The sequence below is a fragment of the Bufo gargarizans genome, chromosome 3, assembly GCF_014858855.1.
Source record: "Bufo gargarizans isolate SCDJY-AF-19 chromosome 3, ASM1485885v1, whole genome shotgun sequence".
Taxonomy (NCBI): Eukaryota; Metazoa; Chordata; class Amphibia; order Anura; family Bufonidae; genus Bufo; species Bufo gargarizans.
Window position 1 is genome coordinate 181,345,988 of NC_058082.1, and position 22,608 is coordinate 181,368,595.

Sequence of the window (22,608 nt, forward strand, 5' to 3'; positions counted from 1 at the left end):
ACTATGGTAGTTATGCCCCTGGCAACCATGACAATAAAAGGAAAGATGAGAGCCCATTATTTATCTCTACATACAGCCATTATTTATCTCTACATATGACTCTATTATGGTATGATTAAAAAAGTGATTTTGAAATAGTGGGTCATTTTAAAACATCTCACTCCAGCATGCAAGGGATCTAGACTGTCGTAGGAAATGCCATTGAGATAAATGTTCCCCAAATAGTTTGAGCTAGTGTTGCATACTAGAAGATATAAGAGGGACAGTTTGTTAACAGATCCAAATAAGGATACTTCAAGAAAAAAAAAAAAAATTGATCTCAATTGAAATCTGCCTCTTTGTTGTCCTTTTGTATTATTTAGAAATGTTAGGACCCTGTCATTTTTACAATTCACAGTTGAATAATTGTATATGCAATTTATGAATGGTGAGGGGGGTTTGTCACGCATGATTGAGAAAGGTTGCTAGTGTTCACGCTCTACCCATCTCCTACATGAAGCTTTGCTTGCCGCTGATAAAAAATACATTGAACTTTAACATGGATCAATAATTTTATTATTGCAGTATGGGTGGTGTCCTGATTTTGTTGATGGAGCATTTATAAATACTGTACAAGTGAGAGATCATGCTTTTCATTTGAAGTTGTCCAAAAAATGTGTGGGCCTTCAATACACATCAAATACAATAGACTTCTGTAAAATGTGGTGTTGATAATATTTTGCACATAATATTAGTAATGGCAGAAATTAAAGGATAACTGTCACACTTAGACCCTAATTTCAATTTTCATATATGTAGTTACTAATGCCATGATATTCCAGAATCAGTTACTATTAGACTGACTTAACCCATAAACCAGTCTGCATAAAACTGCAATTTCACTATTCAGTTAAGATCGCCGCCACTGCCCTCACCCTGAGGCTAATCCCGCCTGCCCTCACTAGTCAGTAACAATAGCCCCCCAAAAGTATCAGTAACCAAAGCCCTCCCCCTTAATCTCCTGCAGCACAAAGGGGTCCTCTTACCACATGTTGCTTTCATGTATACACTGAGCAGATGGCAGATCTCCCTTCCCTGGTCTGCGCTGCATCGACTCTGCATTCTCCAGCTCTGCTGAGTGAGGGAGCGTCTGCCAAGCGCAGGGACAGGGAGAAGTGCACACAGCCCAGGCACTGTTATCAGCTGCTAGGGAGGACCTGGCTTTAATCATTTACTTACAGTCCCTGGCTGTCAGTAATCTGACCTTGCACGCTGCGTGGTTCTGCGTCCTCCGTCCTTCAACACAGATAGACGGACCATGCCTAGCAACCTTATTTTAAGCACAGGTAAAAGTAGGCAGTACAGGGAGCAAAACTGTGGAATTAAGGGGTAATTGAATACACAGTGAAAAGTTGAAATAGGGCCACCAAGGTGATATTAATCACCACAATCCAATGCTCCAAAAAATATATATGACAGTTATACTTTAAAGTAATTACAAAGGATTCACTTACATTTGCTTGCAACTCTATATGTGCAGTGTGACTAAAGCATGATGTATAATTATGGTACAGCATGAAAAATTACCTATGAGCAAAGCAACTGCAAGCATTTGATCTGAAAGATCAAGCACCAATAACATAGTAAGGAAATAAATTATTTACAAAAAACAGGTTTTACATTTTCCATTTACACAAAAGAGTATTTTATAAATGTATTCCAAGAGGTCACCTTTAAAATTGAAGTAGTCAAACAATATATCATCATTAAACGTGATTTAAACGGCTGTGGTAATTTAATAGATTAGCAGGTATTTAAGTAGTACCGAAAAATAGTTCTGTATTTCATTTTATATTTTACATTCTCATGACAATTCTATTAGGAAGTAATAGAATTACAGTATCAAATACAGTATAAAGCAAAATTATAATACCATCCACATAAAACGTCTGACTGTGCTGTGTTTTGAATCAGATTATGATAGATGCTGATATTGATATAATATTGCCAGATTATGTTACTGGTGCAGCATAATATGCTATATGAATTCTGTCTTGATTAAAGCACCAGACTAGTGTTGAGCAAGCATGCTCGGCCAAATAACAGTTCGGCTTGAGCATCGCTATGCTTGGCATATGGCAGTACTCGGCGGAGTACTGCATGTGCTCGAGCGCAATGCTCGAGTCTCCTCTCCGCACGATTTGCGGCTGCTAAGCAGCCAATAAACGTGCAGGTAAGTACTGCCCTCACTGTAATGCCAGTAGCCATGTTGGCTACTGGCATTACAGTGATTGCCTGGCCGAAACACTGATCGGGTGCTATATAGCACCCGATGACGCATGTTCGGTTCATTCTAAGTCAGGGAGAGCTGAGGATAGGAAGGGACAGAGAGTGTAGGGAGTGTAATTACATATTATAAGTGTACAAAAACATTTCAGAGACCCAAAACTCCTTGTAAGGACTATTGTATGTGACAGCAGCAATATATATTTTTAGTGCATCCTGTGCTGAATACCGTATAATAGGCCGCTGCGGACAGTTAAATTATCCCCGCCACATCTCCTGTTTAAAGTGTGTGCATTCCTAAAATATCAGTGACATCCGGTGCACTTTTTCCATAGATGGTGTCCGCTGCGGAATGTTAAATTATCCATGCCACATCTCCTGTTTAAAGTGTGCGCATCCTAAAATATCAGTGACATCCGGTACACTTTTTCCATAGATGGTGTCCGCTGCTGACAGTTAAATTATCCACGCCACATCCAGTGGCGGATCTAGAGCCTGATCTCGGGAGGGGCACTTCCAGATTATTTTCTGTCCACCGCTACAAAACAATGGTGCTTATAGAACAGACTACACAGTGTAGAGGTATACTGTATATTGTGTGGCACTGTGTATGCTACATATGTATAACATAAACATATTTCACATAAAAACTTACAATTACTTAGCTTGGCCCTTGGGGATCTCGGACACCACTTCAAACTTTGACTGGGGGGCTCGGTGGAGCTGATGTTGTGTTTTATCTTAATGAGAAAGATTTCATATAAAGAATTTGGAGAAGGGGCAGAGGGATAGCAGAGCAGGGAGAGACTGGTGCTGCTACTAGGGGGCTCATACCATGGAGGCAGTAATAAAGCCCACTATAATGCCCCCCAGTAGAAATAATTCTCCTTATAATGTGACAGTGCAAAGAATACCCCCTTGTAATGTCACCAGTTGAGCTAATGTCCCCATAGTGCCCCCATAATGTGCCAGTATAAAATACCCCTATATAGTGCCCTCAGTAAATGCCCCCATAGTGCTCCTCTCCCCCCTTCCTCCTAGTGCCCCCCATAATGTACCAGTATAAAATTCCCCATATATAGTGCCCCAGTAGATGCCCTCAGTGTCCCCCATAATTTGAAAGTATAAAATACCCCTTCTTAGTGCCCCCCGTAGATGACCCCATAGTACTCCTCTCTCCCCTTCCCCATAGTACCCACCATAATGTGTCCCAGTATAAAATGCTACTGTACAGAGCCCCCCTTAAAAAAAAATCTCCCTTCTTTGAGGCCTTATTAGATGCCCCTATAGTGCCCACCAATAATGTGCCAGTAATAAGTGTCCACAATAATGTGCCAGTAAAATCTGCCACCATAGATGCCCCCAATCATGTTCCAGTATTAAGAGCCCCCATCATGTGCCAGTACTAAGAGCCCCCATCATATGCCAGTAATAAGATCCCCCCAATCATGTGCCAGTAATAAGAGCCCCATCATGTGCCAGTAATAAGCACCCCCCATCATGTGCCAGTTATAAGCACCCCCATCATGTGCCAGTAATAAGAGGCCCCCATCATATGTCAGTAATAAGAGGCCCGTCCCATCATGTGCCAGTAATAAGACCTTCCATCATGTGCCAGTAACAAGAGCCCCCATCATGTGCCAGTAACAAGAGCCCCCCCAATGTGCCAGTAACAAGAGCACCCCCAATGTGCCAGTAACAAGAGGCCCCCCCAATGTACCAGTAGCAAGAGCCCCCCAATGTGCCAGTAACAAGAGGCCCCCCCAATGTGCCAGTAACAAGAGGCCCCCCCAATGTGCCAGAAACAAGAGCCCCCCAATGTGCCAGTAATAAGAGGCCCCCCAATGTGCCAGTAACAATAGGGCCCCCAATGTGCCAGTAAAACTATTGTACATATCAACAAGAAAAAAACAACATGTACTTACCTCCATGTCAGCTATGCAATGCAGGCCTCTTCCGGCCTGTGTCCTGCGCTGCACCACTCAGGTGGCGCAATGACGTCATCGCGCGACCTGCATTGGCCTCTGATGCTTGCAGCCTATCAGAGGAAGGGAAAGGGACACGCCTCTCCCTCCCCTGCCCCACAGCGCAGGCATCTGTATCGCTATACTGAGGACAGCGATACAGATGACTATGGAGATGAGCGCTTCCACAATGGCCCAGCCACCGTTGCCACCCACTTCTGAGAAGCGCGTCAGTGGCCAAATCTCATGTTTAAAGTGTGCGAATCCCTAAAATATCACTGACATCCAGTGCGGTTTTTCAGTAGATGGTGTCCGCTGCGGACAGTTAAATTATCCGCTCTACATCTCCTGTTTAAAGTTTGCGCATCCCTAAAATATCAGTAGCATCCAGTGCAGTTTTTTAGTAGACGGTGTCCGCTGCGGACTGTTAAATTGTCCGCGCCATATCTCCTGTTTAAAGAGAGTGCATCCCTAAAATATCAGTGACATCCAGTGCAGTTATTCTGTAGACACTGCAAACTCTGACATTACCTGTGGTACCTGAAGGCAAATGTGACTCCATATTGTCTTCTCTATGATGTACAGAATTGTTATAATATCTTACCTATGCACTTCACATACCCCCCCCCACTGTGAGTTAGGTTCACTCTCCCAGAATTAGAACAAAAATTCTAATTCACTCAGGGTCATTCAGCACAACTGTGCACATTGTTATATGTGACGTATTACATACCCATAAAAGGGATGTTCCGGTAATATCTGTGTGGGAGTCAATGTTTATCATTTATGATTGGTTTAACGCTGTTGTTGTGCAAACTTTTCTGCTGCCTATATGAGGCCAAGCAATAGCATAATAAAATTAGAATGTTTCTCAGTGATGTGTGTGTCTATTATTGCCAACTGAGAAACATCTCTCCTGATGTCAGTATCTCAAACCAAGGTTGTCGTAGAGGTCCAGAAAGGTCAGAATCCTTTCAGTACCTGTCCTGTATAATGTTTCCTCACCACAAATACTGTTGCAAATTTTTTTGCACATACACTTTCAAATCCTACGCTACTGTACGTGTGACTGGAGATGGCCTTGCAGTTCCTCCGGCAGTCGTTTTGCGGCAAACTTTGCTTGTTCGCGGTTCGCCAAACGGGCAAACATATGGAGATGTTAGTCGGCGCCATATTCTTTTACATTGTGAAGAACTTTGATCCATGACACATCCGTCAGGTATTACAGGACAGCCAATTAAGATGTTTCAGCACATGGACATATCCACTTCCTTATAAATAAACCCGATCTGCCCGACATTTTATATTCAGTCTTTTGCCAGTGTAGGGAGAGGTTTCTGTGTGGAGCAGGGACAGACTGTTAGGTACACCAAACACTAGCTAATTGGGCCACAACAGTCCTTATAGGTGGGCTATTGATAGGTGTGACCTGGCCACGCCCCTACCCACCCCTAGGACCGCACCCTAAAACCGCCCCTATAGAGAACAGGGATGCAAGTAAAATTGCCAGTGACGGTCGTGACAGCCAGGCTGCCAGTGCCTGCGGCTGCCTCCGCCTTAGTCTACACATGGGCAGTGCAGCCTGGCCTGGCCCCTTTCTTCCCTGTTCCCCTAATTGGCGAATTCAATCTTTTTTCATTTAAAAATTAAATTAATGAAAAATTACCTTTTTTCTTTTGTTTACTTTTCCTGCCTGGTGCCGCTCTGCCTCCTGACTCCTGCTCGTGCCAACACCCACGACAATAAACTGCTGCCCGCTCCTCCAGCAGCCGCCCTGCCGGCTGGGCGGGCCTGTCAGTGGTGCCGGAGGTGGGGGGTCTCGGGTCTGGGGCCACAGACAGCAATGGAGTCGGCCTGGGGGCGGGGTTTGGGGCCACAGAATTGGCATCTCCTCTCTCACTCTCTCCGCCGCTGTCAGTGGTGGCTGGGAGCTGTGCGGGAGCTGGGCGGGCCTGAGCCAGTGGAGAGCCGGAGGTGCCGGAGGCTGCAGGGACTGAGCAATCATGTAAACTGTAAGTAAGCAGTGGGCGGGCTGGGCCCAGTAACTAAAGGGGGGCGGGGTGAGTCGGCAGAAAATAGGTGGCGGAACGCCGTTCTGGGGCGTTCCGACAGAAAAAAAGGCCTGGGTGTGACTTACTGAGGGGTGTAATATACTTATAATATACTTTCTAACATAGAAAGTATATTATAGTGCATTTGTATTGTGCAGCAGTTGTGTGCGGTTCTGCTGCAATACTGCAGTTTCACAGAATGCCATATGCTATTGGGACGAATAATTTCTACTGGTGTGATATACCAGTTGTCCCAAAAAAACTGATTGAAGCAGGGGTGTTATATACCAATAATATACTTTCTATATAGTGCATTTAGGTAGTGTAGCATTTGTTTGCGGTTTTGCTGCGTTATCTCATCTACACAGAGTGAAAAATTCTATTGGAACAAATCATTTCTACTGATGTGATTTACCAGTTGCCCCCCCCCCCCAAAAAAAATAAATAAAAATGATTGAAACAGGGGTGTTATATACCAATAATATACTTTCGATTTAGTCCATTTACGTAGTACAGCATTTGTTTGCGGTTTTTCTGCGTTATCACATCTAAACAGAGTGACAAACACTATTGGAACAAATAATTTGTACTGGTGTGATATACCAATTGACCCCCCAAAAAACTGATTGAATCAGGGATTTTATATAGCAATAATATACGTTCTATATAGTGAATTTACGTAGTGCAGCATTTGTCAGCGGTTTTGCTGCGTTTTACCACATCTACACAGAGTAAAAAACACTATTTGAAGAAATAATTTCTACTGGTGTGATTTACCAGTTGCCCCCCCAAAAAAACTGATTGAAGCAGGGGTGTGATATACCAATAATATACTTTCTATATAGTGCATTTAGGTAGTGCAGCATTTGTTTGTGGTTTTGCTGAGTTACCTTAGCTACATAGAGTGACAAGCGCTATTGGAACAAATAATTTCTATTAGTGTAATATACCAGTTACCCCCCCAAAAAATCATTGAAGCAGTGGTGTTATATACCAAAAATATACTTTCTAGATAGTGCATTTGGGTAGTGCAGCATTTGTTTGCAGTTTGCTGTGTTACCGCAGCTACATAGAGTGACAAACACTATTGGAACAAATAATTTCTACTGGTGTGATATACCAGTTGCCCCCAAAAACTGACTGAAGCAGGGGTGTGATATACCAATAATATATTTTCCATATAGTGCATTTAGGTAGTGCAGCATTTGTTTGCGGTTTTGCTGCGTTACCTCAGCTACAGTGACAAATGCAATTTGAACAAATTTCTACTGGTGTGATATACCAGTTGCCCCCCCAAAAAACGGATTGAGGCAGGAGTGTGATATACCTTCTTCGACAAATACTGCTCTTCTATAGGGACTTTTGTCAAATAGTAATTTTGAAAATTACTGGCAGAAGAACAGGCAGGCTATTCTGCAGGGATGGTAGGGGTCGGTCAGGTGCACCAGGCCGGAGCCTAAGTTGGAAGTTGAAGAAGGTGCGTGCAATTATGTCAAAGGACGCACAAGACTTGGTTGAGTGGCACAATCAGCCTTCCACTTCTGCACCCTACTCATCCTCTCTATCTGCACCCTCTTCACTCTATGCTGAGTGCACCCCCAAAGACATTACCACCACCACCACTATATCCCCTCCGCTCGAGTTAGAGGAATTGTTTTCCCATCCATTTCAAGACCTTACCGATGCACAGCCATTCTTGGAATCAAATCAGGAAGAGGAGATATCAACGTTCGCCACCCGGCAGTCTGACGACAGTACCCAGATCAGCCCAAGGAGGATTGTCCCCGCTGTTGCTGCCTACTCCGAGATCTCTATTGTCAGTGGTGGTGAAGGGGACAATGATGGCGTGTCTATGGATGTCACGTGGGTGCCTACAAGAGAGGAAGATGAGGGGAGTTCAGAGGGAGAGACGGAGCAGCAGATAGGGAGGAGAAGGAGGAGAAGCAGGCAGAACTTGCAGTGCACAGGAGGCATAAAGCAGACTGCAAATGTATCTGGAATGAGCCATCCACCATGCATGGTCACATCTGGCGCTCCCAGGACGCCGGCACATGGCTCTGCAGTTTGGGCTATTTTTTATGAGTCCGCTTCTGACAATAGTGTTGCCATCTGCAGACTGTGCTGTCAACGCATATGTTGCGGTAAGCTCAACACTCACCTAGGGATAACAGCCTTAAGAAGGCATCTGGCCTCCCATAACTGTGCCCAGTGGGAGCAACGCCGTCAAAAGCCACAAAGCCACACTCCAGGCGCTCACCGTCCAACCTCTTCTCCTCCTCTCTCCTCCCAATTGTCCTCCACTCCACCTTCCATTATGTCATCCTCACGTTTATCTGGCAAAAAGCAGGTGTCCGTGGCCCAAATGTTTGGGCGTAAAAGGTTGAGGACGCAGGATAACCCTCTTGCCAAACGGCTGACCGCTGGCTTGTCGTAACTGCTAGCCCACGACTACTATCATATAAACTTGTGGCCTTTAGAAAATATGTGGCCATTGGCACACTGCAATGGAAGGTCCCCAGAAGGAAATATTTCTCCCAGAAGGGCATCCTGGAGCTATATGGCCACGTTCAGCGGCAAGTGAATGTATCTCTGGCACACAGTGTCGGTGCCAAGATACATCTGACCACAGACACATGGTCTTGCAAACACGGGCATGGAAGACACATAACTTTTACTGCCCACTGGGTGAACCTTCTGACGGCCATCAAGCATGCAAACGATGGCTTTTGCCTCTCTGCTTCGCCCCCCAAGCTCCCCAGAACCTATTTGACGTGCCAGGTGAGACGTTGCCATGTAGTGCTGCTGCTGTTGTGCCTGGAAGCCAAAAGCCACACTGGTCCTGCTTTCAGCTCTGCGGACACAGGCCGATCAATGGCTAACCCCGCTCAATTTGACAGTTGGTAAAGTTGTGTGCGACAACGGTGCCAATCTGCTGAGCGTGCTGAAACAGGGCAAAATGACACACATTCTGTGCATGGCACATGTCCTGAACTTACTTGTGCAGCAATTCGTTGCCAAATTACCTGGGGTCCAGGATGTCTTGCGGCAGGCCAAGAAAATCTCTGGCCATTTTAGAAGATCTTACACGGCCATGGCTCGCCTTACTGACGTTAAGCGGCAACACCTTTTGCCCATCAGATGTCTGATTTGTGACTGCCCGAAGCACTGGAACTCCACCTTGTATATGCTTGACAGGCTGCTCTAGCAGAAACGTGCAGTTAACGATTACCTGTACGAACTCTGGGGCAGGACAGGTTCTGGACAGCTTGGTTTTTTATCACCACGCCAGTGGCTGCTTATGCGCGATGCATGCAGACTTCTGCGGCCATTTGATGAGATCATCAAACTGGACAGTCGCAGCCAGGGCACTATCAGTGACATCGTACCTTATGCTTTCCTTCTAGAGTGTGCATCGCATTGTGTCATTGATCAAGCCGTTGAGGAGCAGGAAGATGAGGAAGTTGCAATACTGAATGAATTCCCAGGGAGGGCTACTCCATCTGAGACAAGTAGTCTCCATCTTGAGGAGGAGCAAAAAGAACATGCTTTCAACTTTTTATGGGATCCATGGTGTTGTCCGTGGCTGGGGGGAGGAGACCGAGGGCAGCATTATTCTGGACGATGAGCAGGAGCCAGTCCACTCCACTGCTTCCAGTTTAGTGCAAATGGGGGCTTTCATGCTCCAGTGTTTGAAGAGGGACCCCCATATAAAAAGCATGAAGGGCAAGGACTAATACTGGGTGGCAATGTACTTTGACCCCCAGTACAAAAAAAAAATGGTGGACATGTTACCAGCATCACAGAGGGCTGTCAGAATGTAGCACTTCCAGGCCTTTCTTCGAGAAATGCTGCATTCTGTTTTTGCGGGCGCTGGCAGAGGAATTTCCACTCACAGAGAAACAGTTGCGGGTACAAATCCACAGTGCATGCAATAAGAGGGCGGTTTGAAGATGTGTTGGTCATTTTGGATATTACAGGGAGTGCAGAATTATTAGGCAAATGAGTATTTTGACCACATCATCCTCTTTATGCATGTTGTCTTACTCCAAGCTGTATAGGCTCGAAAGCCTACTACCAATTAAGCATATTAGGTGATGTGCATCTCTGTAATGAGAAGGGGTGTGGTCTAATGACATCAACACCCTATATCAGGTGTGCATAATTATTAGGCAACTTCCTTTCCTTTGGCAAAATGGGTCAAAAGAAGGACTTGACAGGCTCAGAAAAGGCAAAAATAGTGAGATATCTTGCAGAGGGATGCAGCACTCTTAAAATTGCAAAGCTTCTGAAGCGTGATCATCGAACAATCAAGCGTTTCATTCAAAATAGTCAACAGGGTCGCAAGAAGCGTGTGGAAAAACCAAGGCGCAAAATAACTGCCCATGAACTGAGAAAAGTCAAGCGTGCAGCTGCCAAGATGCCACTTGTCACCAGTTTGGCCATATTTCAGAGCTGCAACATCACTGGAGTGCCCAAAAGCAATACTCAGAGACATGGCCAAGGTAAGAAAGGCTGAAAGATGACCACCACTGAACAAGACACACAAGCTGAAACGTCAAGACTGGGCCAAGAAATATCTCAAGACTGATTTTTCAAAGGTTTTATAGACTGATGAAATGAGAGTGAGTCTTGATAGGCCAGATGGATGGGCCCGTGGCTGGATTGGTAAAGGGCAGAGAGCTCCAGTCCGACTCAGATGCCAGCAAGGTGGAGGTGGAGTACTGGTTTGGGCTGGTATCATCAAAGATGAGCTTGTGGGGCCTTTTCGGGTTGAGGATGGAGTCAAGCTCAACTCCCAGTCCTACTGCCAGTTTCTGGAAGACACCTTCTTCAAGCAGTGGTACAAGAAGAAGTCTGCATCCTTCAAGAAAAACATGATTTTCATGCAGGACAATGCTCCATCACACGCGTCCAAGTACTCCACAGCGTGGCTGGCAAAAAAGGGTATAAAAGAAGAAAATCTAATGACATGGCCTCCTTGTTCACCTGATCTGAAACCCATTGAGAACCTGTGGTCCATCATCAAATGTGAGATTTACAAGGAGGGAAAACAGTACACCTCTCTGAACAGTGTCTGGGAGGCTGTGGTTGCTGCTGCACGCAATGTTGATGGTGAACAGATCAAAACACTGACAGAATCCATGGATGGCAGGCCTTTGAGTGTCCTTGCAAAGAAAGGTGGCTATATTGGTCACTGATTTGTTTTTGTTTTGTTTTTGAATGTCAGACATGTATATTTGTGAATGTTGAGATGTTATATTGGTTTCACTGGTAAAAATAAATAATTGAAATGGGTATATATTTGTTTTTTGTTAAGTTGCCTAATAATTATGCACAGTAATAGTCACCTGCACACACAGATATCCCCCTAAAATAGCTAAAACTAAAAACAAACTAAAAACTACTTCCAAAAATATTCAGCTTTGATATTAATGAGTTTTTTGGGTTCATTGAGAACATGGTTGTTGTTCAATAATAAAATGAATCCTCAAAAATACAACTTGCCTAATAATTCAGCAAAAAAAAAAAAGAAAATTCTTCTATGAACTCACCATGCCCCTCAAAAGTGATCTTTTTATAGCGCCACAGCGATTTTACGGTGTTTTTGCAGTGATCAGAAAAAAATAAATTCTGTCACAAGTGTGCGCACAAGATCAGGAATGATCGGGCGAACACTGCCTTTTTTGTAGAGCCTATAGAACATGTCCAATTCTTGTCCGCAATTGCGGACAAGAAAAGGCATTTTCTATATAGAAAAAGCACATTGCCGGTGTCTGTGATTTGCAGATCTGTGGTGTCCATGTTTTGCAGATCCACGGATCCGCAAAACACATACGGACGTCTGAATGAGCCTTATCAATGACAGGGGGGTGATCACCCCATATAGACTCCCTGATCAACCCCCTGTCATTGATCACCCCCCAGTAAGGCTCCATTCAGACATCCGTATGTGTTTAGCAGATCCACGGATCCGCAAAACACGGACACCGCAGATCTGCAAATCACGGACACCGGCAATGTGCTTTTTCTATATAGAAAATGCCTTTTCTTGTCCGCAATTGCGGACAAGAATTGGACATGTTCTATAGGCTCTACAAAAAACGCAGTGTTCGCCCGATCATTCCTGATCTTGTGCGCACACTTGTGACAGAATTTATTTTTTTCTGATCACTGCAAAAACACCGTAAAATCGCTGTGGCGCTATAAAAAGATCACTTTTGAGGGGCATGGTGAGTTCATAGAAGAATTTTCTTCTTTTTTTTTTTCTTACAAAGTCTCATATTCCACTAACTTGTGCCAAAAAATAAATTCTTACATGAACTCACCATACCCCTCACGGAATCCAAATGGTTAAAATTTTGTAGACATTTATATCCCAGACTTCTTCTCACGCTTTAGGGCCCCTAAAATGCCAGGACAGTATAAATACCTCACAAGTGACCCCATTTTGGAAAGAAGACACCCCAAGGTATTCCGTGAGGGGCATGGCAAGTTCCTAGAATATTTTTTATTTTTTGGGCACAAGTTACGGGAAAATTATTATTTTATTGATTTTTTTCTCTTAAAAAATCATTTTCCGCTAACTTGTTCCACAAAAAAATAAAATATTTTAGGAACTCGCCATGCCCCTCACGGAATACCTTGGGGTGTCTTCTTTCCAAAATGGGGTCACTTGTGGGGTATTTATACTGCCCTGGCATTTTAGGGGCCCTAAAGCATGAGAAGAAGTCTGGAATCCAAATGCCTAAAAATGCCCTCCTAAAAGGTACACATTGGAATTTGGGCCCCATTGCGCGTCTTGGCTGCAAAAAATTGTCACACACGTGGTATCGCCGTACTCAGGAGAAGTAGGGCAATGTGTTTTGCGGTGTATTTTTACATATACCCAAACTTTGTGTGAGAAATATCTCTGTCAAATGACAACTTTGTATAAAAAAATGGGAAAAGTTGTCTTTTAGAGAGTTATTTCTCTCACCCAGCATGGGTATATGTAAAAAGACACCCCAAAACACATTGCCCTACTTCTTCTGAGTACGGCGATACCACATGTGTGACACTTTTTTGCAGCCAGGATGCGCAAAGGGGCCCAATTTCCAATGAGTACTTTCAGGATTTCACAGAGCATTTTTATGAATTTGGATTCCAAACTACTTCTCACACTTTAGGGCCCCTAAAATGCCAGAGCAGTATAAATACCCCACAAGTGACCCAATTTTGGAAATAAGACACCCAAAGGTATTCCGTGAGGGGTATGGTTAGTTCATGTAAAATTTTATTTTTTGTCACAAGTTAGTGGAATATGAGACTTTGTAAAAAAAAAATATAATAATAAATTATAATTTTCTGCTAACTTGTGACAAAAAAAAACTTCAATGAACTCACTTTGCCCATCAGTGAACACCTTAGGGTGTCTAATTTCCAAAATAGGGTCATTTGTGGGGTGTTTCTACTGTCTGGGCATTGTAGAACCTTATGAAACATGACAGGTGCTCAGAAAGTCAGAGCTGCTTCAAAATGCGGAAATTCACATTTTTGCACCATAGTTTGTAAACGCTATAACTTTTACCCAAACCAATAAATATACACTTATTGCATTTTTTTATCAAATACATGTTTAACAATAAATGTAGAGAAAATTTTATATAGAAATGTAGTTTTAATTGAAAAATTTTACAACCGAAAGTGAAAAAAGATGTTTTTTTGCAAAAATTTCGGTAAATTTCGATTAATATAAAAAAAAGTAAAAATGTCAGCAGCAATGAAATACCACCAAATGAAAGCTCTATTAGTGAGAAGAAAAGGAGGTAAAATTCATATGGGTGGTAAGTTGTATGACCGAGCAATAAACCGTGAAAATAGTGTAGTGCAGAACTGTAAAAAGTGGTCTGGTCATTAAGGGGGTTTAAGCTAGGGGAGCTGAGGTGGTTAGGTATCACCACGTTCGTAAAAACTAGCTCTATAAAAATATCAGCCATTTTTGGCACATTACATCACAAAAATTCCAACATAAAGTGATCAAAAAGGCGTACTCCCCCAAAATAGTACCATTCAGACAGTCACTTCCTTCCGCCAAAAAAAAGACCCAACCTAAGAGAATCGGTAAAAAAAATAAAAAAGCTATGGCTCTCAGACTATGGATACACTAAAATATCATTATTTCGTTTTTTATTATGTAAAACGTGAATAAATCATAAAAAGTAGATATATTAGGTATTGCCACGTCCTGCTCTATAAAAAAGTCACATGACCTAATCCGGTAAACGGATCAGGTAAACGCTGCAAAAATAAAATATAAAAACGGTGCCAAAACATCAATTTTTGGGTTACCATGCCTCACAAAAAACGTAACATAGAGCAATTAAAAATCATATGTACCCCAAAATAGTACCAATAAAACTGGCACCTTATCCCATAGTTTCCAAAATGTGGTAACTTTTTTGAGTTTCTACTATAGGGGTGTATAAGGGGGGCTTAAAATGGGACATGGCATTTAAAAACCAGTTCAGCTAAATTTGCCTTTTAAAAACCTTATGGCATTCCTTTCCTACTGCTGTGTGCCCGTACAGCAGTTTACGATCACATGTGGGATGTTTCTGTAAACCACAGAATCAAGGTAATAAATATTGCGTTTCATTTGGCTGTTAACCCTTGCTTTGTTACTAGAAAAAATGGATTCAAATGTAAAATCTGTCAAAAAAGTGAAATTCTGAAATCTCATTTCCATTTCCCATTAATTCTTGTGGAACACCTAAAGGGTTAACAAAGTTGGTAAAATCTGTTTTGCATACCTTGAGGGTACAGTTTCTAAAATGGGGTCATTTTTGGGTGGTTTCTTTTATGTAAGCCTCACAAAGTGACAAAGTAACATGAAGTAGACATATAGGGAATGTAAAGTAATTACTATTTTTGTAGGTATTACTATCTATTATAAAAGTTGAGAAATATAAATTTGCTCATTTTTAAAAAAAATTGGTAAATTTTGTATTTTTGTATGAATAAAAATGTTTTTTTTGCTAATTTTTACCACTGTCATGAAGTACGATATCCGACGAGAAAACAGAATGGCCTGTATAAGTACAAGCGTTTTAAAGTTATTACCATATAAAGTGATATGTCAGATTTACAAAAAATGTCCTGGGCTGGAAGGTGAAAACAGGCCCGGGGTTGAAGGGGTTAAGCATATGTATTTAAACTGTATTGTACTGGCATTCAGTAAATTTGATATCCAATGACCGTCTAATAGACCTCCAGCCACATAATCACTTGATATTTTATGTACGGTGAATGCATAAGTTTTGGGGCCTGTAATACACTGGCCTGCAGTAAAATTGGTATCCATTGACTGTGTAATCTTCCTCCAGCCACATACTAACTTGTTCTTTTATGTACGCTGAATGCATAATTTTTGGGGCCTGTAGTCCACTGGCCAGCTGTAAAATTGATATCCAATGACCGTGTAATTTACCTCCAGCCACATACTTACTTGTTCTTTTCTGTTTGCTGAATGCATAATTTTTGGGGCCTGTAGTCCACTGGCCTGCTGTAAAATTGATATCCGATCACTGTGTAATATACCTCCAGCCACATAATCACTTTATTTTTTCTGTCCGGTGAATGCCTAATGTTTGGGGCCTGTAGTCCAGTGACCTACAGTAAAAATTTTCAAGACTCCGACAAGGCACATTTCAGAGAGTTTCCCTTTAAGACGCATAAAAATGTTCCCTTATTAAGCCACAAATTTTTGTATGTCACTGTCTATGTTGTGGGACTATTTGGTGGCTGCAAATTTGAGCTGAAGTTTTTCTACAGGTTTGCCTGCCATTAAAGTGAATGGGGCCAGCTGCAAACTTGCAATTCACAAACATTCGATAACGTTCGCGCGATCGCATTTGCGAACCGTCCCAGCCGATGTTCGTCCATCATTACGTGTGACATACTTTCAAGAATATGTCACATTTAAAATGAAGAAGGCGAGCAGTAGGGGACGGGGAAGTGGCCGTGATGCTGCCAGAGCACAAGAAAAACAATCATCCCAGTTTGCAGGTGGCACAGGACACCACTCTTGAAGTCAGTTCAGTGCGAGCAGGTGGTCGGTTGGATTGCAGCAGATAATGCTTCCAGTCGGTTAAGCATCACCCTGTCTTCCACCAAGTCCAGTCTCAGTAGCCAGGAGTCTGGTCCACACAATCCTCACCCAGATCATCCTTCCTCCCACCATTTACAGTGTGGCAAAACAAGTGATCCCACACTCGGATATTCCGAGGAGCTCTTTTCAGCACCATTACTTGTAGTGGCCCTCTCGCCAGGCACACTTGAAGAGGGACATGAGATCTTGTGCCCTGATTCCCAACCTCTTGAGCATCCACAATCATAAGAATATGACGGTGGGGAACGGCAATTAAAGTTTAATGAGTTGGATGATGATGAGACACAGTTTTAAATGAGTCTACCGCAATTAATGTCTCAAGAGGTTGATTAAGAGGATGAGACACAGTTGGTAATCACTGAGGTTGTGGTCAGGTCAACAAATTAGGAGGATGATCAGAGTGAGGAAGTGGAAGAAGAGTGGTGGACAATGAGGTCACTGACCCAACCTGAAAAGGTGGCAGCACCACAACAGCCTAGAAGAGGAAGTCGGGTGGCAATAGGGAGAAGGCGGGCCACACCAAACAGGCCCGCAACTGTTCCACGGAGCACCCCCTTGAGGAAATCTCCCTTTCCAAGGGGTAGATGTTACACAACCTGGCGCTTTTTTGTAAGAAAGTGTGAATGACAAAAGAATAGTAGTTTGCCATACGAAAATGAGTCGGGGCATGAACAATAGCAACCTCATCACCACCAGCATGATCCATCACATGAAATCCAAGCATCGTAATAAGTGGGACGAAAACCTCAAGAACTGGTGTAGGAAGGAGGGGTTTGGGTTTCTAGACAACAGGGCTGACTTCTCTGTTGGCTACAGGCTCTATCATAGGGATGGGCTGCACCTCAATTGGGAAGGGGCAGCTATGTTGGGGGAGAAGATGGCTAGAAGGTTGGAGGAGTGTTTAAACTATGAACTGGGGGGAGGGTAATTACGTTATAGGATATAGGAAGATAGTGCAGATAGAGGCCGGGGGCAAGATAATGGGACTTCGGAAGAAATGTAAGGAGGAACTAGAACAGTTCAGAAGGAAAATTGGTACAAAATATACATAAACCTGTATTCTAATGCCAGAAGCCTGACTAATAAAACTGGGGAATTGGAATTAGTGATGTGTGAGGAGGATTGACATAGTATATCTAAATAACTGAGACATGGCTTGATGATAGCTATGACTGGGCTGTTATTGTACAGGTTTACAGTCTGTTTAGAAAAGATCACCAAAACCGGAGAAGGGGTGGGGTGTGGGGGGGTCTGCCTTTATGTAAAGTCCTGACTAAAGCCCACAATCTGGGAAGATATAAGTGAGGGACTTGAACATGTGGAGTCACTGTGGGCAGAAATACATTAATAAATTACTAATAGGAGTTTATTATAAACTACCTAATATACTAGAGTCCACCGAAAATCTGCTACTAAACAAGACAGACGAGGCGGCAAATCATAATGAAGTGGTTATTATGGGGGACTTCAACTTCCCAGATATAGACTGGGAAACTGAAACCTGTATATCTCATAAAGGAAACAGGTTCTTAGCAATAACCAAAGACTTAGTATTAACCAATAGACCTGACAGAACAACAGATGTGCATGTCGGAGGACACCCAAGAAATAGTCATGCCGGCCCTCCATGCATCCATGCACGCAACTAGCCTGATGAAGGGCATGTGTTTTGCCCGAAACGTTGCCTCAGTTCCTAAAAGGACCCTTATGTCCGGCAAATAAAAAGCATTAACCGCATACTGGAGTGCTGTCTAAATTATTTGAAATACTTACTAGTTCCGAGAGGTGGAGCAAGGAACGCACCTAGACGCGCACCCTAAACCTATCAGCCTCAGATAGAGTGCTGTGATCAACACGTGATTTTTATACCCAAGAAATAGTGACCATAAAGTAATAACCTTTCAATTATCATTCAAAAGAGTGTTTCTTCAGGGAGGAACAAAAATACCAACCTTCAAAAAAGCTACATTTAGCCAACTAAGAGAGGCCATAGGCATAACTAACTGGGACAAAGTCCTCAAAAATAAAAATACAGCCACAAAAGGGATATTTTTAAATGCATCCTAAAATCTAATTGGGAGAGGTACAGTACATACCTTATGGGAATAAAATGTTAAGGAACAAGAAAAAAAAACAATGTGGACAAATAGAACTGTAAATAAAGCAATAAATGACAAAAATAAAGCATTTCAATCACTAAAACAGGAGGGTAGGGAGGTAGCACTAAAAAACTATAAGGAAAAAAAATATAATATGCAAAAAACTAATAAAAGCAGCCAAACTAGAGACCGAGAGATTATTTGCCAAAGAGAGAAAAACTAACCCTAAAATGTTTTCAATTTTATGAATGGTAAAAAGTATAAATCTGAAGGTGTCGGCCCTCTATAGAGTAATGAGGGGGGAGGTACAGAGAGCGATGAGGAGAAAGCAAAGCTATTAAATATTTTTTTCTCCACTGTATTCACTGAACAAAATAAACTGTCCGGGAGTGTTCCACAGAATTGTCCCATAGCAAATGTAGTGCCAATATTCAAAAAGGGTCCAAAAACAGAGCCTGGAAACTATAGGCCGGTAATTTTAACATCTGTTGTGGGTAAAATGTTTGAAGGTTTTCTAAGAGATGCTATCTTGGAGTATCTCAATGAAAATATGCAAATAATGCCATATTAGCATGGCTTTATGGGGGATCGGTCATGTCAAACTAATTTAATCAGTTTCTATGAGGAGTCAAGTTCTAGACTAGGGTTGAGCGAACCCGAACTGTAAAGTTCCGGTTTGTACCAAACTTTAGGATTTTTGGACCCCGAACCCCATTTCAGTAAAAGTTTGGGTTAGGTGTTCGGCGCTTTCTTGGCGCTTTTTAAAAGGCTGCAGAGCAGCCAATCAACTAGCGGTTAACTGTCTGACCTTAGAAGCCATCATAGCCATGCCTCCTAATGTCATGGCTGTGATTGGCCAGTGCAGGATGTGACCCAGCCTCTATGTAAGCTGGCTTCACATAGCGCTGCACGTCACTCTGCTGTGCTTAGTGTAGGGAGAGGATGCTGCTGGTGATTTCAGGGAGAGAATAGTAGAGACTCTTTACTCAAAATCAGAATCTAACTCAGCGATCTACATACATTGTGTTTTGTGGGTGCAGGGCACTATTTTTTTTATCCTGCCCTGAGCCCAGTGACCAAAAAATAAATAAAAATTTAATAAGTCAGTTAGGTGGGCGGTGGTGGCCGCCATTTTATGCAAGCTCAGTGCACCAGCACTGCATCTGAGCTTTTGGGACATTGAAAAAACATCTGAATTAGTCAGTGTGCAATTTAAGCTAGAAATACAGCCATCATTTTCTGGGGTTTTAAAAACACACTTTTTTTGTCAAAAAACTGTATTTTCCTGATCTGCAAGTGTTAAATTAAAGTTTAATATATAGAGCTTTCATATTCTGTTACAAAAAAAAACACTTTTTGGCAATATACAACATTTGGATTAGTCAGTGTGCGATTTAAGCTAGAAATACACCCATCATTTTCTGTGGTTTTAAAAACATACTTTTTTGCCAAAAAACACTATTTTTGGGCCTTGCAGCATCAGCACGTGTGAAATTACAGACTTATATACTGCTTTCAAATTCAGTTGTTAAACAAACACTCGTTTGGGCAAAAAAAAAATTAGTTGGCAGCCTTTGATGCAGATGTCATTGTGAGATACACCCTTAATACATTTGGGTTAGATTCAGAGATTTGAAATACCGCCATTTGGTGCTCCAATATTTAATTCAGGCCTAAAGTGGTTCAGGCCGTGTGAGATACACCCTTTACATACAGGGATTTGATTCAGGCATTTTAAATACGGCCATTTTGGGCAAAGAAATCTTACAGCCAATAAACGTGCAGGTATGTACTGTCCTCACTACAATGCCAGTAGCCATGTTGGCTACTGGCATTACAGTGATTGGCTGGCCGAAACACTCATCGGGTGCTATATAGCACCCAATGACACGTGTTCGGCTCATTCTAAGGCCTCATGCACACTGCCGTGTTTCACGGCCGTATGCGGGCCGTGGAACCGCGGCCTGGATCCCTCCTGAGAGCAGGAGCGCACGGCGTCACTGGTTGCTATGACGCCGTGCGCTCCCTGCTGCCGGCACAGTACAGTAATACACTGGTACAGATCATACCAGTGTATCACTGTATTGCGGCGGCAGCAGGGAGCGCACGGCGTCATAGCAACCAGTGACGCCGTGCGCTCCTGCTCTCAGGAGGGATCCAGGCCGCGGTTCCACGGCCCGCACACGGCTGTGAAACACGGCAGTGTGCATGAGGCCTTAGTCAGGGAGAGCTGAGGATAGGAAGGGATAGAGAGTGTAGGGAGTGTAATTCAATATTATAAGTGTACAAAAACGTTTCAGAGACTCAAAAGTCCTTGTAAGGACTATTGTATGTGACAGCAGCAATATATTTTTGTAGCACAACCTGCGCAAAATTTTTCAGTGTTAGGGAGAGCTGTGCATAGGAAGGGACAGATTAGGGAGTGTAATAGGAAGATTAGATTTTTATACAAAAATCCTTTTCAGAGACCCAAAAGTCCTTTTAAAGGACTATTGTGTGTGACAGCAGCAATATATATTTTTAGCGCATCCTGCACTAAATACTGTGTAATAGGCAGCTGCGGACAGTTAAATAATCCCCGCCACATGTCCTGTTTCAAGTGTGCGCATCCATAAAATATCAGGGACATCCAGTGCAGTTTTTCCGTAGACGGTGTCCACTGTGGACTGTTAAATTATCCGCACCACATCTCCTGTTTAAAGTGGGCATATCTCTAAAATATCAGTGACATCCAGTGCAGCTTTTCTATAGAAGGTGTCGGCTGCAAATTGTTCAAATTGTGCAAACTGTGACATTACCTGTGATACCTGTCAACGTTTCCTCATCACAAATACTGTTGTAAATTTTTTTGCACATACACTTCCAAATCCTACGTTACTGTACTTGACATACTTTCAAGAATATATCACATTTGAAATGAAGAAGGCGAGCAGTAGGGGACGGGGAACTAGCCGTGATAATGATGGTGCATGCAGAGGCCCTGGGCGCGGAGAAACTGTGCCTGCTGCCAGAGCACAAGAAAAACAATCATCCAAGATACCTAGCTTCATGTCCCAGTTGGCAGGGCGGTGCAGGACACCACTCTTGAAGTCAGCCCAGTGCGAGCAGGTGGTCGGTTGGATTGCAGCAGATAATGCTTTTGGTCGGTTAAGCACCACCCTGTCTTCCACTAAGTCCAGTCTCAGTAGCCAGGATTCTGGTTCACACAATCCTCACCCTGATCCTCCTTCATCCCACCATTTACAGTATGGCCTAACAAGTGATCCCACACTCGGATATTCCAAGGAGCTCTTTTCAGCACCAATACTTGATTTGGTCCTCTCGCCAAGCATGCTTGAAGAGGGGCATGAGATCTTGTGCCCTGGTCCCAACCTCTTGAGCATCCACAGTCACAAGTACAGAGGGGGAGGCATCTGCAGCACCGCAACAGGCTGTAAGAGACAGTGGGGTGGCAAAAGGGAGAAGGCGGGCTGCTTAAACAGGCCCGCAACTGTTCCATGGAGCACCACCTTGCAGAATTCTCCCTTGCCAAGGGGTAGATGTTCTGCAGTCTGGCGCTTTCTTGAAGAAAGTGCGAACGACAAATTAGTAATAATAAAAACAATCTTTCCAGTCCGTAGTTCGATGGAATGTGCAGCGAGTCTCCAAAGTGATGTGGGTTCAATTCACACAGAGCGTTAATGGGTAAATGAGACTGCGCGTGTTTCAATCCTCCTAAATACAGGAATGATCACTCTCACTATGCCAAGGAGAAACCAGGATCCACAGACGTCCTTTGCTTTAAAACATCCTGTGGAACATCAAAGTGAGCTGATAGTGAAGCACATCTATTTTGGTTGCAGGCACATCAAGTGAATTCAATTCTCCTTTTATCTTTAATAGCAGCTCAAACGATTTATCATCCTAGGAAAAAGTTTGCTTCCATATTGAAATACCATTAATCACTGTATATAAGAGGTTTATTGTACTCACAAGCGTCTTTAAAAACAAGTGCTTACAACATAAGCCCCGCATCCTTAAATCAGGGGTGTACTTCAAAAACCCTTCCCTCGATATTTTATCAAGCGTTACCCCTCCCCCAT